General features: G+C 39.0%; 1 pseudogene across 1 annotated transcript; it reads right to left on the bottom strand.

Moving 5' to 3' along the window:
* Positions 1 to 5,148: 5,148 nt before the first annotated feature.
* On the bottom strand, positions 5,149 to 12,665 carry LOC143848624 (beta-cubebene synthase-like; annotated as a pseudogene). The gene is made up of 7 exons (XR_013235430.1): positions 12,437 to 12,665; positions 7,460 to 7,730; positions 6,937 to 7,306; positions 6,565 to 6,783; positions 6,305 to 6,440; positions 5,704 to 5,952; positions 5,149 to 5,617 (listed from the first exon to the last, which is right to left on the bottom strand). The product of XR_013235430.1 is annotated as a beta-cubebene synthase-like (transcript).
* Positions 12,666 to 16,625: the final 3,960 nt, after the last annotated feature.

The following is a 16,625-nucleotide window of genomic DNA, read 5'->3' as shown; positions in this document are numbered from 1 at the left end:
TGTTTCTTCTGGTTCCACCTTTTCTTGCTCCAACTGACTTTTTTCCACCCATTCCTTTTTTTGTTTTTGTTTTGGAACGACTTTACTTTGCATCAGGCCACATCTTTCCGGGGAGTGGCTGAAATACTTGCAAGTAACACATGCTCTAGGCTTCCAGTCGTATTCCACAACTTGGGTCTCCAAACCAGTGGGGGTCTGGTTGTGGATGATCTCTGGAAGGGGGGTCTCTGCCTCTATCTCTACACATACTCTTGCAAATGTGAGTCTGGATCCTTCTGCTGTTTTGGTGTCCATATATAGGGGTTTGCCCACTAGACTTGCTAGTTTTCCCAATCCCGTCGGTGTCCAGTACTTTAGGTGCAGCCCAGGGAACTTAATCCAGAAAGGGATGGATGATAATTTCATTCTTTCCATTGCACATTCTGGTGACCATCTTTGGATGATGAGGTTTCTACCCCCATATGTTGTAGGGGTTTCCAACACCTTAGTGCAATCTTCTTCATTGTTGAATTTAAAGAGGAAGAAGCTGTTAGACAAAGCTATAAGATTGAAATCTCCCTTGAGTTTCCATTTCTTAGTTAAGTGGTCTTTTAGAGAGAGGTAATATGGCCTTCTCCCCAGAAAGTACCCCAATAAGCAATGGCTCCACATGTCAGATGCTTTTTTGAAGTCTGTCTCTTCACAGAGAGCTCTTTTTGGAGCAGAATTCGGATCTATAGGAGAGTGAAATTCGATTTTGGTTTCAACGGTTTGGGATTTCTGGGAGGTGAAGAGGGAGTTCCACAGAGGGTTTTGGTTTGGAATGATGGTGGGGTCTTGAAGATCTGGTTTCCACGCAATAGGAGCAAAATATGAAAGTACACTATTGAACGAAGATAGTTTTCTGAACCAAGTAATCCTTCACCGGCCAGTTAGAAGTTTTCTTGCCAGTTAGGAGTTGCTCAAAAAATGGATTGTCAACTCGATGCAACTTTGTGTAGAAAAAAACCTATGGGAATTTATATGTACTCGATTCTGATTCTTCATATAATATTGAGGCCCTGTTCCTGTTCGTTTAAGATTATGACAAACGATTGTGAGTGCAAACTGATTATTGGACTCAAAATTACGTTTAAATTTGAGTCTAATAATCAGTTTGGCACTCACAATCGGTTGTCATAATCTTAAATGAATAGGGCCTTAGCTTTATGTGGTTGCTCAATTTTATTTTGAAATGAAAGAGCACTTCAAAAAGAAATCTGCATATTTTTCTTGTAACTTGAGAATGGAATGCCATGCTTATTACTAGTTGTCTTACCTCTAGAACCTTATTTCGCAGTGTCTATCCAACAAGTTCCAAAGATTTATGATCTATGTTCATGCAAAAGGAATGATAGTTGATGACGAGTATGTACTCATGGGATCTGCTAACATTAACCAAAGATCATTGGATGGTTCAAGGGATACAGAAATTGCTATGGGTGCTTACCAACCCAATTACACGTGGGCTGGAAGGCAGAGTCATCCACATGGCCAGGTTTGAAATTTTTTTAGTCTTAATAAATGCATATGCAATGTGTCATTCATTTGCTAGGGGAATTTTTATATATTTATAAGGTTAAATATAAAAATCTTTTATAAATATCTATAATGCTAAAATGATTCTACCAAGTAGAATGACTAAGATATCATAATACACTTTTATCTGTTAACCATGCTAAAACTAGTCATTCAAAACAAAAGAAGCAATACTAGCCAAATCTGTCTAGTGAAATTCAGGAAATTCTATGGGAACAATACATATCCATACTCATCAAAAAAAAAAAAAAAACATATCCATGAATCAGAAATAATACAAGGGATGTTCAACATTTGGGCATTAAATTTCTAGACCCATCTTTAATGAACGGAATGTAAATTCTTAAAATTGGAAAGATTGACCAAACATTATGCAATTATACTTATGGAAATTCGTACCATAATGCTTGATGGAGATTAATAGAGAATTGGGATTGAGCCTCTAGCTCAATGGTCAAGGCTTTGTTCTTCAACCTGGAGGTCAGAGGTTCAATCCCAAGCTTTCCTACACCCAAAAAAAATGATTAATAGAGAATTTTGTATTTTAGTGCATTGAACTTATCTTATTGATTTTTATTGTTAAAATCCTGGTTGTTTTCGGATGTTTCGAACCAATTGTGAGTCAAAAATCTTGCCCTCCGAGAGTTGCTTTCTTTGGGTGGTCGGTTAGCTGGGGCCGCATTCAAACTATGGATTTTTTGAGGAAACGAGGAATGTGGTTGGTAGATCACTGTCCTCTATGTTTATCCGCTGGGGAATCCATTGACCACCTTTTCATACACTGTAAGGTTGCTCGCCATATTTGGGGTCTTATTTTTTCTCGTTTTGGAATCAGTTGGGTCCCCTCCAACTCTATGGCTGAATTCATTCAGAGTTGGGCCTGGACTCCTTGGAAAAGGAAAGGCAGAACGCTGTGGAAGATGTGTCTCCTGGCCTCATGGTGGTTCTTGTGGAAAGAGAGGAATGCTCGTATCTTTGAAGGGAAGGCTAGATCTCCCTATTGGATTTATATTCAGTTGATAGCTGCGGTCATATCCTGGGCTCGAAGCCTTCCTCTGTTTCGTTTTGTTTCAGCTTTCGACCTCTGGGAAGGATGGTCAATCATATGCTTGGAATCGGCTACCAAAGTGAAAATCCTCCCCTCCTGGATTCCTCCTCCTCCGGGATCCCTGAAACTTAACTTTGACGGATCGTCTATCGGCAATCCAGGAATGGCAGGAGTAGGGGGGTTATGTAGAAACCACAAAGGGGAAGTCCTCTGGGTCTACTCGGGACCTATCGGAGTGGCAGACTCAAACGAGGCAGAGGTCCGAGCCGTTCATAGCGGGCTTCTCTCGATGCCTCGTCTAGAGTGCGACAAAATTATCGTCGAAGGGGATTCCTTAAATGTTATTCGCTGGCTTTCGGGTAACGCTTCTCCCCCTTGGCGATTTTTGCCTCTCTTAGAGGAAATAGAGGACAGGGCTAAGGGCTCCTCAATAGTTTTTCGCCATGTCAGGAGATCAGCCAATGCGGAAGCAGACTCCCTTGCCAAGAAAGGAGTCTTTCGGGCCGCGTTTGAGTGCTTTGACTATCTACCTCCTTGAATTATTGTACTGCTATCTTTGTATTATCTTTGTTCCTTCAGGACCACCTCGGTTCTGTTTTTACATATATATATATATATATATAATCTGTTGCCCTTTTCAAAAAAAAAAACTGATTATTGAACTCAAAATTAAACGTAAATTTGAGTCCAATAATCAATTTTTGACTCACAATTGGTTCGAAACATCCGAAAAGACAGGTATTAAGAAGATCATTTAGATGTCTTGTGATTATAGATGTACAACTAATCCAATGTGATACGGTTTTTTTTATAGGTATATGGGTATAGGATGTCGCTCTGGGCAGAGCATTTAGGCTCTCTGGAGGATTCTTTCCGCGAACCACAGACATTGAAGTGAGTTAGGCGTGAAAATCGGCTAGCAAAAGATAACTGGAAGTCATATGTATCTGATGATATGAAAGAAATGAAGGGGCACCTGATGAAATACCCAATTCAGGTGGAGAGAGATGGAAGAATTGGGCCATTACCCGGTTATGAAAATTTTCCTGATGTGGGTGGTAAGATTCTTGGAGCTCAAACCACTCTCCCTGATGTTCTAACCACATAATTTGTCAAACCCAAAGAAACTGGATAGACTGAGCTGCAAAGAATTTAATACAGTCCAACCTTTCGAAAAGAATTATGGGTTGGAATAGTGTGCTAATTCATGGGTTAGATGAGATTGATTTGAAATGGAGATCAGTATTGTACATTTAGGAAAATGAAAAGTAATGTTTATGTCAAGGGAGTCCAACAATCTGAAGAGCATGTTCGATTTTTTATGTTTGATTTTTTTTGTTGGCTAATTGTAATCTAGATCCCTTATTTATCACTGATATCAAGTGTTACAAGGACATTAAGTTTTCTCAATGAATGGAGTAAATTACTGCTACAGTTATTTTATGGTTCATGGAATTCAAATGATCTGGCTGAAAATCCTGCAGTTAAATTTTTTTATCAGTTTCTCTTGCTTGATCTTGATTAAATTTTAGGTACATCACTCATGAAAGTGCAAAATTCAGTAGGAAGCTATTAATAACAATTTAGAGCATAAATAGAATGAAGAAATTCCTCAAAAAACAGTCCAAAGCAACGATTACAGTCCAAAACAATGTATGATCAATAGTAACATGCAGAAAATGGGCCGAGAATTGATGAAATATAGCAAGAAAAATGATTAAGACTAGGAAAATATTGGATAGAAATTGAGATGAATAGATGGAAACATAATTTTTGTTGAAATATTTGGTAGAAAAACAGCAGGAATTACTTAGCTTGGAGATGGAGTCATGCCAAGAGAAAGAAGATGGAAGGCCTTCAATGTATAGGCATTCCTTTCTAACATCACACTAAGATCTCCTTACAAGCTCCAACTTCTCCCTCCCCCAAGCTGGGGTTACAAATCCTTCTCCAAATTTGCCAAAAATCATCTAAGTCACCTCAAAATCCAAAGACCCCTTATATAGTGGGCGTCCAACTCTATTCCCTACCAATTACAAAAGCTCTCACTAAAAAGCCCCTCAAACACTCACTAATTATAAGTATACCCTACATACAAATACACCCTGCTAAAAAAGAAATAACAAGTAATGCCACTTAAGGATTATTATATTTGTGTCCCTACCCTACTCTTACTAGAGTTGGCCCTCTCATACTTTGGCCGGAACCTGGTCCTCATCATTCTTCCAATTCGATTGTGCACGGTAAAGACATCAATGAAATTCGATAGTCGTAGATTGTAGTTCGAATATTACTTGAATTTGAAACATTTTTGCCAATTCGAAAGGCATTCGAATACCTTGTGTCGAAGGAAATTTTCTCTTATATCAGTTGAGTGTAGGATTTTTGCACCAACAAAGGAGTTAAGCATAGTTGTCTACATTGTGACTATTGGATTAAATCTCATTTTATGACATAATCATTGGCTAAATTTACACAAGCATAAGTTCTTATTTTATATAGAATTAAAACATTTCTTACTATCAAAATCTAGAAAACTTGAATGCTCAAACATTGGCTAATTTCTCATAGCTTCCTCATAAGATAACCCTTAGTATAAGAGAAATACAAATAGATGGACTCTTTGAAACCTTGTAGCAGAGTCATTTATTATTAAAAGGTCTCTTGGGATATTTCCCTTGTACTCATACAAGGGACCATCAAACGATATTCTACATTTTAAATGGGAATTGGATCAACCATCACTAAGGTGATACGCTCTTTGGTCTCATGTGTTGAATTCGTGTATCCATCTCGGTACTGGTATAAGACTTCGATCACACGAACAAGATTGACAATCCGAATAATGAGAGGCATCGGAATAGGAGTTGGTTTAATGCAGTCTTGGTTGATGTCTTTCCACGCAACGGAAACCATTTCTCGCAACTTGTCACATGCCTCCATCTCTGTGCAACTGTGCTCCTTCATGTAGAGCTCCACACTTGAAGAAATGTGTCCTCTTTCCTGTTCAAACTACATGTTTGAAACACATAAATTATTGATGCTCAAGTTACCCACAATGAAAATAGGACTCTTTCTTTTCTCTGAATTGATCATACCTTATGTGATTGGATATCATCAACGAGTCGACAAAGTATAGAAGCTGATCTAACGAGATTGGGGTTGCTATTAATCCAGTCAAAGGCCTCTTTTTTCACAATTTCATCCATCCCAATGCAAGAGACTATTATAAGTAATGGGTAAGCAGTACTGATTAGCGCGGTGTTTATGTATTCCTCAAATGTTGGATGATTCCCTGAGTGAAACCATTTGGCCTCGTTGAAGTAGGCTCTATTAAGACATTTCATCTGGAATAACAAAATGAAGAAAGTTAAAACTGGGGAAATACATGAAATAATATATAAAAGCTTCTTACATAAGCCTTGAGCATAAACTATCTCTCTTATCAGTTTAATGCCGTGTTTCAAAACTCAAATTTGGACTAGAAATTGGCTATGGTAAAAGGGAGTCTATTTAGGCAAATTAATGGTTGGCACAATCAATTTTTTATTAATTTCCGCATGTTATATCAAGGAGTTTTGATGGACTTGGTAGCTAGCGAAAAACTCATACTTGGACGAGAACTTGGCCAAGGTAAAAGGGAGTTATGAGATCTTTAAGAGGATTAAAAGATAACAAAAATAGCCATGCATATCATACAGCTTCTTTCAAGTAAGATGCGCAGTATTTTTCATCTGGAATTAATCCCTCCTCAATTTCTGAGACAGTATTGAGGAGTGCATGAAAATATACTTTCATGTACTCTGGTAGCTTATCCATGGCCCCAACATCCCACCTGAAAATTAAGAACATAAAACTTCTGCATTATTAAAATCCCAAATGAATGACACAAATCAATTATGTAGAGGTTAGAATCTTGCAAAGAAGATGAGAAAGATCATAAGAACCAAATTCTAAACCTTTGGATTGCATTGGTCAATAGCTGGAGTTCTTCCAATGTACCATACACGTCGTAGATGTCATCCATTACCGATACAAATGAAACTATTTTGGTCATAATCATTCTACCTCGGCAATATTGTGGTTCGAAATAAACTCCTAATATCCAAAAGTACAACTCCACAATTCTATCTCTAGCAAAAGGTAACTTAGTTGGGAGGTCAATGTCCTTCCACCACCTAAGAAAAAGGATCAAGATACACTATGTTAAGATGGTAATAGAATTTACCTATTTTAAAAGTGTAAGCTCCATAATTTGAGTTAGCTTTGTTATTTTTATGTTGTCGAACATCAATATATCTATCAAGTGCATAAACTTTGATGCAATTTACCTTGAGATATCTCGTAACTCTCGTTGATGAATTGACTGTAACATATTGAAATCCAGCTTTGCAAGCTCTAGTAGTACTTCGTTCTTCGTAGATTGTTCTTGGTAAAAAGAGATGTAGTTTCTTGCATTCAACCTTGAGAGGTTCTTGTGCAGAGGCAACTCTAGGGCTTTCTCTACATGTCTGGCAAGAGTAGAGCTCAGGTGGGGTATCATGGCCTTAAGGTGCTTTCTGGTGAAAACCAAGGCATCATCTAGTACAACTTCTCCATGTGTACTAAGATGTGCCGCTTCATATAAACTCAACATACCTTGTGTGTTGCTTAAGGTCACATTGAAGTTTCCTTGGTCGTCCTTAAATTTGCTAAATACATCTGTTTTACAATTAAATGTTTGTGACACTCATCATCAAGAAGCAACAATGAAAATTATGTGCACATATACATAGAATGGATGCATACAACTATACAAACGAGCAAAAATAAACAAAATAATGATAAAAATCAAACAAATGGCAAAGGTGATACCAGATGGAATATTATATCCTTGCTGTCTAAGTAGCCGGAATTGAAGAGAAATGGCATGAAGATCATCAGCATTGTCACCACCTTTAGTATATGTATAGTACTACCGGCTTAATGCCTCTTCGATTAGTATTTCGAAGTGATAGGCCAATCCAAGGCGTTGGAGTGCATCGACTAAATTCATTATTTGCAATGGGTCACTTGCATTCTTTAGCATAGACTTCACTTCTTCTTTCAGTTGTTCAATCTGTTGTGTAGCCCACGCATTACACCCCTGAACGAATACCAACTTAGTGGGTTCAACAGTTTGTGTTTTGAATTCAAATATTATGTCACATGTTCTACATGTTGTAACCACCTTACAAATCATATATATTTAAAACATCATCTCCTCACATTAAGGAAATTGAGTGAGAACCAAGAAATACTTTAAAAGTATATGTTTGGACACCATAAAATATAGGGCGATGATAAATTCCCACCCCCTGTAGGATAATTCGCACCTCTTTAATATGAATTGACGTCAAAAAGCATTAAAGTCTGCCACATACCCTCCTTTAAAGGGATGTGAATTTTCCCAAAGGGGTTGCGAGTTTATCTTCTCACAAAATATATTCCATTATTACAAGGAATATTGCTGGGGATAGTTGCGAGAGATGGGAGGGAGATGGAGAGACTTGAGAGGGTAGGAGTGCGGGGAACATAAAGAGCTCCCAAAAACCGGGAAAACAAATACCCAAATCTAAATAGTATTTTATTTTCATTTGCTTTTATGGATTTTATCTGCTATCTGTACTTCCGTCCACCCAATTCTCTCCCTCTCCTTCCTTCTTAGCCCCTAGAACATAGTTGGGCACCCCACGAATATTCCATGGAATCTGATCAAATTCTCATGAATATTCGTGGGCCGACAAGTAATAGAAGTTCATCCCATAACCATGATGAATCTATAGATGATCTTTTTGGTTTCATTTTTGTACTCTTTCATAACATAAGTCTCTCTCTCTCTCTCTCTCTCTCTCTCTCTCTCTCTCTCTCTCTCTCTCTCTCTTGTATATAATGTAGTATAGCATGGTTTTACAATGGTGGGCCCCACTCTAATGCATGGGTTTGGGTAGAGTTGGTAGTTTGGCCCCACCCCATCAATAACATTGGGGACAAAATAGTGGGCCCAACTATACATGGATTTGGATAGACATGGTAGGCTCCACACCCATAAAATGGTAGCCCCATCTCAAAACAAGTGTAAACAGTGGCTCTATCCCATCAATAACATGTAGGGGTGCAACTTGGGCGGGCTCAACCCGAACCCGACGGGTTCAACCGGGGAAAAAGTCGGGTTGGGTTGAGTTCGGGTCCGGTTCGGGTTCGGTTGGGTTTTGTCAACCCGGGTTGAGTTCGGGTCGGGTTCGGATTGAGGGCTTGGGCAACCCGACCCAAGTGAACTCGACTTTTTTAATTTTTTAAGCTAAAAATCTCGGATTGGGTCCGGTTGAAGTTGGGTTCGGGTTGGCAAAAAGGGTTCCTAGGATCGGGTCGGGTTGGAACTCAGGTCGGGTCGGGGTCGGGGTCGGGTTCGGGTTGCACCTACCTTTTCATGTGAAGAGAATGCAAGAAATTGATCACCCCAAACATCAGGATGAAAGTTTGCTGACCGACGAACTACCTCCTTTTCATTATTTGACGAATGGAGTGAGGGACAAGCATTGGAGGGGAGGCTTTCAAGAGCCATTACAATATGAGGAATTAAGTTAGTTACGGGCTTTGATTCAAGACTTACACACATTTGAGGCAAGGTTTAAAATTTCGGTCGTAATCTGGTACAAAACGAAAAAACAATATTTTATTCATTATTAAATTTCGGCCGAAATTACGGTGAAATATTAAATTAATATAAATAAAAAAACAGATTTTTTGTGTCAAATTTCGGACAGACCGAAATTCCGAAATTTCGACCGAAATAAATGACCATTTCGGTTTTCTGTGGTTTCGGTGTCGGTCTCCAACGAAATCCGAAATTTCGGATTTCGGTCGAAATTTAAAACCATGATTGGAGGCAAGGATGCTCAATAATTTATAGTGCTGGGAGAGGCACACATAAGCTTAGGGGTGAAAATGACCCAAGCAAAAATCGTACCACGTTTTTCATTTCCAATTAGAGAGAGAAGCATCTTTTGACTGAAAATTTTATGGGGCTGATATTTTCACCCAAAAAAAAAGATTAATAGAGAATTTTGTATTTTAGTGGATTGAACTCATCTTATTGATTTTTATTGTTAAGGCCCTGGTTGTTGTGGATTTTGAGAACCAATTGTGAGTCAAAAACTAATTATTGAAGTCAAAATTAAACGTAAATTTGAGTCCAATGATCAATTTTTGACTCACAATTGGTTCTCAACATCCGGAAAGACAGATATTAAGAAGATCTTTTAGATGTCTTGTGATTATAGATGTACAACTAATCCAATATGATACGGTTTTTTTTATAGGTATATGGGTATATGGGTATCGGATGTCGCTCTGGGCAGAGCATTTAGGCTCTCTGGAGGATTCTTTCTGCGAACCACAGACATTGAAGTGTGTTAGGCGTGTAAATCGGCTAGCAAAAGATAACTGGAAGTCATACGTATCTGATGATATGAAAGAAATGAAGGGGGACCTGATGAAATACCCAATTCAGGTGGAGAAAGATGGAAGAATTGGGCCATTACCCGGTTATGAAAATTTTCCCGATGTGGGTGGTAAGATTCTTGGAGCTCAAACCACTCTCCCTGATGTTTTAACCATAGTTACCAGGGTGGGAAACGAAACGTGAAACGGAAACTGAAAACGCATGAAAAAAAATACAGGGGAAGCGAGAAACGAGAAACAATAGAAAATCGTACGAGAAACGTCTTAGTAAATGATGTGTTTTTTCCAAAATGATTTTCGTAAGTTCCACACATGTTTCCTACACGTTTCATATGCGATTTCTTCGAGTGTTGCATATGTTTATCACATGTTTACACATTATTTACATGTTTTCCATATGTTTCTCATGTGTTTCAGAAATATTTCTCCAATTTTGTATCATATTTTGGAAACGTTTCCAAACGTGTTTCCCTCATTTTAGGTGAAACGAGTTTCCCAACCGCGAGAAACACGTTTTAGGGGAAACGGGTTTCCCACTCGCCCTAGGAGTTTCCGGCAACTATGGTTCTAACCACATAATTTGTCAAACCCAAAGAAACTGGATAGACTGAGCTTCAGAGAATTTAATACAGTCCAACCTTTCAAAAAGAATTATGGGTTGGAATAGTGTGCTAATTCATGGGTTAGATGAGATTGATTTGAAATGGAGATCAGTATTATACATTTAGGAAAATGAAACAAAAAAATGTTTATGTCAAGGGAGTCCAACAATCTGGAAGAGCATATTCGATTTTTTATTTTTGATTTTTTTTTGTTGGGTAATTGTAATCTAGATCCCTTATTTGTCACTGATATCAAGTGCTACAAGGACATTAAATTTTCGGTCTCCACCGAAATCCGAAATTTCGGATTTCGGCCGAAATTTAAAACCATGCTCCAAACCAAGGTTTAAAATTTCGGTTTCAGTACCGGTTTCGGACCCTGAAATTTAGAAATTTCGGTCGAAATCTGGTACAAAACCCGAAACTAATATTTTATTCAATATTAAATTCCTACCAAAATTACCAAAATTTAGGTGAAATATTAAATTAATATTAAAAAAAACATATTTTTTGGGTCAAATTTGGGAAAAACCGAAATTTCGGCCGAAATAAATGACCGTTTCGGTTTTAATCGATTTCGGTGTCGGTCTCCACTGAAATCCGAAATTTCGGATTTCGGTCGAAATTTGAAACCATGCTCCAAACTACTATTTTTCTTCCTATTTAAACTCAACACTGTGGAGGTAGAAATCCAAATTAAAGCCCTTAGGTTTTGTGACTAGTAACTCCCTATTTCAACTCAAACCATTTAGGTGAAAAACTTTTCCAATAAAAATATTTCTTGGAGAAAAAACGAATGACCCCAAGCATGTACCCCATAACGCAACCTTCCTAGTATGGTCACCCAAAGGGTTCCAAACCAAGGTGCACCCCGACCAGATCAAAATGATATGAAGGGAAAGAAACATGCTTAGTATATATTATAGATAGATAGATGGGATTTGCTTGGGACCATTGCAGAAGGCATTTTGCGGACCGGATGGTGCATGAGAGACTGGTGGGGATGCAACTCGGATCGGGTTCAACCCAAAAAAAGGTCGAGTCGGATTCGGGTTCAAGTTTGGGTTGAGGGTTTGGGCAACCCGACCTAGTGAAACCCGACATTTTTTATTGAAAAGTTTTTGTAAGCTTAGAAACTTGGGTTGGGTCGGGTTGAACTCAGGTCGGGTTGGGTTCGGGTTGGAAAAAAGGGTTCCTCGGGTCGGGTCGGGTTCGGGTTGCAAAAGGGTTCCTCGGGTCCGGTTGGGTTGGCCTCAACCCAACCCGAATTGCAACCGTAGAGAGCAGCCACTCCAGATGAATTAAGTGAGTAAGACAAAATGTGAGCCTATGTACCTGCTCTCACATGCAACAGGCAGCCACAAAAGCCCTTCAGAGAAAGTCGCTACAAATCCCTAGATGGATAGATGGTGTTGTACCCATGGTTTAAAATTTCAGTTTCGGTAACCGTTTCGGACATTCGGAAAATCGGAATTTCCACCGAAATTCCGGAAATTTGGTCCTCCCGTTCGAAATTCCGGACAAAAAATTTGAAATTTCGGATCAGAATTCGAAATTCCGAAATATCCGCCGAAATTTTGGAACGTTTGTTTTTTTTTTTAAATATGAATTGCATTTTCTCGAAATTTCGGCCGAAATTTGGTAAATGGCGAAATATTTAATTTCGCCAAATACCGGTTTCGGTCCCAACCGAAATCCGCAATTTCGGAAATTTTGGTCCGAAATTTAAAACCATGGTTGTACCTACCTTTTCATGTGAAGAGAATGCAAGAAATTGATCACCCCAAATATCAGGATGAAAGTTTGCTGACCGACGAACTACCTCCTTTTCATTATTTGACGAATGGAGAGAGGGACAAGCATTGGAGGGGAGAGCCATTACTAGATGAGAAATTAAGGTAGTTATGGGCTTTGATTCAAGACTGACACACATTGGAGGCAAGGATGCTCAATAATTTATAGGACTGGGAGAGGCACACATGCTTAGGGGTGAAAATGCCACAAGCAAAAATCGTACCACGTCTTTCATGCCCAATTAGGTAGGGAGAGAATGAGAAATGCATCTTTGATACCACGTCTTTTCATTTCCAAAGTTCTGTGCGGGCACATGAATCATGACGCCCGCAGGTTTCATTGGCTCGTCATCCGTGACATCATGATCATGTCTTTTCCGAACTGTGGGACTACAAATACGTACAAACATGTCCTTGATATCTTGAGCTGCAGAGATGCTGCCATTGGATCAAATATCAAGGGCTGTATATACCTAAAAAGTATTCCTTTAATTTTCCTTTCCTTTTTTTCTTTTTCAACTCATTTATATTTATTTATCTATTTTCTTTCTGATTTTCTCCTTTTTTTTTCTGGCTCGGCTCATATAAAATCTCATAACTACAATCATGGTTTTAAATTTCAGACCGAAATCTGACCGACACCGAAACCACCCAAAACCGAAATGGTCATTTATTTGCAATCCAAGGCGTTGGAGTGCATCGACTAAATTCATTATTTGCAATGGGTCACTTGCATTCTTTAGCATAGACTTCACTTCTTCTTTCAGTTGTTCAATCCATTGTGTAGCCCACGCATTACACCCCTGAACGAATACCAACTTAGTGGTTGCAACAGTTTGTGTTTTGAATTCAAATATTATGTCACATGTTCTACATGTTGTAACCACCTTACAAATCATATATATTTAAAACATCATCTCCTCGCATTAAGGAAATTGAGTGAGAACCAAGAAATACTTTAAAAGTATATGTTTGGACACCATAAAATATAGGGCGATGATAAATTCCCACTCCCTGTAGGATAATTCGCACCCTTTAATGTGAATTGACGTCAAAAAGCATTAAAGTCTGCCACATACCCTCCTTTAGAGGGATGTGAATTTTCCTGCAAGGGGTGCGAATTTATCTTCTCCCAAAACATATTCCATTATTACAAGGAATATTGCTGGGGATAGTTGCGAGAGATGGGAGGGAGATGGAGAGACTTGAGAGGGTAGGAGTGCGGGGAACATAAAGAGCTCCCAAAAACCAGGAAAACAAATACCCAAATCTAAATAGGTATTTTATTTTCATTTGCTTTTATGGATTTTATATGCTATCTGTACTTCCGTCCACCCAATTCTTAGCCCCACGAATATTCCATGGAATCTGATCAAATTCCCATGAATATGCATACACCCCATAACCATGATGAATCTATAGATGATCTTTTTGGTTTCATTTTTGTACACTTTCATAACATAACTCTCTCTCTCTCTCTCTCTCTCTCTCTCTCTCTCTCTCTCGTATATAAACTAGTACTATAGCATGGTTTTACAATGGTGGGCCCCACTCTATGCATGGGTTTGGGTATAGTTGGTAGCCTGGCCCCACCCCATCATTAACATTAGGGACAAAATAGTGGGCCCAACTATACATGGATTTGGATAGACATGGTAGGCTCCACCCATAAAATGGTAGCCCCATCTCAAAACAAGTGTAAAACAGTGGCTCTATCCCATCAATAAATGAGGAGTAAAATAGTGGGCTCCTCACCGTGCATGGGTTTGGATGGAAATGGTGGTTCCACAACATCAAAACATGTGCTGTAAAATGGTGGGCTACCCATGCTTAGGTAGAGAATGATACCATAACCGAGAGAAAAAAAGGGAAAAATATAGATACACCCCCTCTAGTTTCTGACACATTCAACTCTAACCCTAACTTTCAAAACGTGATAAGTACACCCCTTGAAGCTTCTTTAACGTGAGGGAGTAGACGGCGAGGCGGAAATGACCAAAATGCCCTCATCTTCCTCAACTGAAAATTAGGGTTTTCATACTTGAAAACTGAAAATTAGGGTTTGATTCAAAACCTTGTTTATTTCTCAACATAAACCCTCAATTTAGGAGTTTTATTTGTCTTCATTCACACCATTATCAAGATTTGCTCATAAACCCTAATATTTTAGGGCTTTTTTTTGTTTTTTATCAATGTTTTTTCTTGAAATGTGGGTTTGATGTAACCATGGGGTGGGATTTCATTGTCTGTGGTGGAGACGACGGCGGCGGTGGAAATGGCGTAACCCTAGTCCCTCTGCAAATGAGGGTATTTCTGTCCTCAAAATATTAACCATGGTTAGTTTCAGTCTTTCTGTCAGGTTAAACTGACGGACCATTGACGGAGGGGGTGTTCTTCTCACGTTTTGAAACCTTAAGGGGTGTACTTGTCACGTTTTGAAAGTCAGGATTAGAGGTGAATGTGTCAGAAACTAGAGGGGGTGTAAATGTAATTTTCCCTAAAAAAAATCACCTTTTTGGTGAGTTTCCTAAAACAAAGGAGGATTTGTACTTGTGGTGAGATGGCTACAACTAATCGGTTTGATTGGTCTCCTCCTCGACAGTTTCTTTACCATTACTCATATATTAATTGTAATTCATGGGTTGTGATTTTCTCAGTCGGATTTCCCTAGACGGTCTTGGGAGCCATAATGGTTGCGTGAGACTTTATCGCTCCAAACCACGGTTTGAAATTTCGGCCAAAATTACCGAAATTTTCTAAAGCAATAAAAAAATTAATATTCTTTTGAAATTTCACTGAAATTACCCAATTTACCTAAATTTCGACCAAAATTTGGTACGTTTTGGGCATTTCGGATTTCGGCCATTTCGGTGTCGGTAATTTCGGATTTCGGTCAAAATTTAAAACCATGCTCCAAACTACTATTTTTCTTCCTATTTAAACTCAACACCGTGGACGTAAAAATCCAAATTAAAGCCGTTAGGTTTTGATGTTTTGTGACTAGTAACTCCCTATATCAACTCAAACCATTTAGGAGAAAAACTTTTCCGATAAAAATAATTCTTGGAGAAAAAGCGAATGACCCTAGGCATGTACCCCATAACACAACCTTCCTAGTATGGTCACCCAAAGGGTTCCAAACCTTGGTGCACCCCGACAAGATCAAAATGATATGAAGGGAAAGAAACATGCTTAGTATATATTATAGATAGATAGATGGGATTTGCTTGGGACCATTGCAGAAGGCATTTTACGGACCGGCTGGTGCATGAGAGAGTTGTGGGAGTGCAACTCGGATCGGGTTCAATCCGAACCCGTGGGGTTCAACCCAAAAAAAGATCGGGTCGGGTCGGGTCGGGGTTGGGTTGAGGGTTTGGGCAACTCGACCTAGTGAAACCCAACATTTTTTATTGAATATTTTTTGTAAGCTTAAAAACTCGGGTTGGGTTAGGTTGAACTCAAGTCAGGTTGGGTTCGGGTTGGAAAAAAGGGTTCCTCAGGTCAGGTCAGGTTCGGGTTGCAAAAGGGTTCCTCAGGTAAGGTCGGGTTGGCCTCAACGCGACCCGAGTTGCACCCCTAGAGAGCAACCACTGCAGATGAATTGAATGAGTAAGACAAAATGTGAGCATATTTGGCTGTTCTCACATGTAACAGGCAGCCGCAAATGCCCTTCAAAGAAAGTCGCTAACAAATCCCTAGATAAATAGATGGTGTTGTACCTACCTTTTCATGTGAAGAGAATGCAAGAAATTGATCACCCCAAATATCAGGATGAAAGTTTGCTGACCGACGAACTACCTCCTTTTCATTATTTGACGAACGGAGTGAGGGACAAGCATTGGAGGGGAGGGCCGTTACTATATGAGGAATTAAGGTAGTTATGGGCTTTGATTCAAGACTGACACACATTGGAGGCAAGGATGCTCAATAATTTATAGGAGAGAGAGGGAGAGAGAGAGAGTTTGATTATTGATTTAGGTGAACCATTGTTATCATTCAGAATTAAATCAGAATGTGTTGGCTTTGTTACTCGTACTGTAGCCTTCTATGCTTATGGAATTATCTTTGCAGGTGTACGACGTTGTTGTGTTCTAAGCAGTGTATACAGTTTGAGCGAGTGATAGTAAACTCTTCGTCCAGATT

Source organism: Tasmannia lanceolata, unplaced genomic scaffold, assembly GCF_043159265.1.
Source record: "Tasmannia lanceolata isolate RefF3 unplaced genomic scaffold, GAP_Taslan_0.1 ptg000016l, whole genome shotgun sequence".
NCBI lineage: Eukaryota > Viridiplantae > Streptophyta > Magnoliopsida > Canellales > Winteraceae > Tasmannia > Tasmannia lanceolata.
This window is presented reverse-complemented; position numbering and strand designations above follow the sequence as displayed.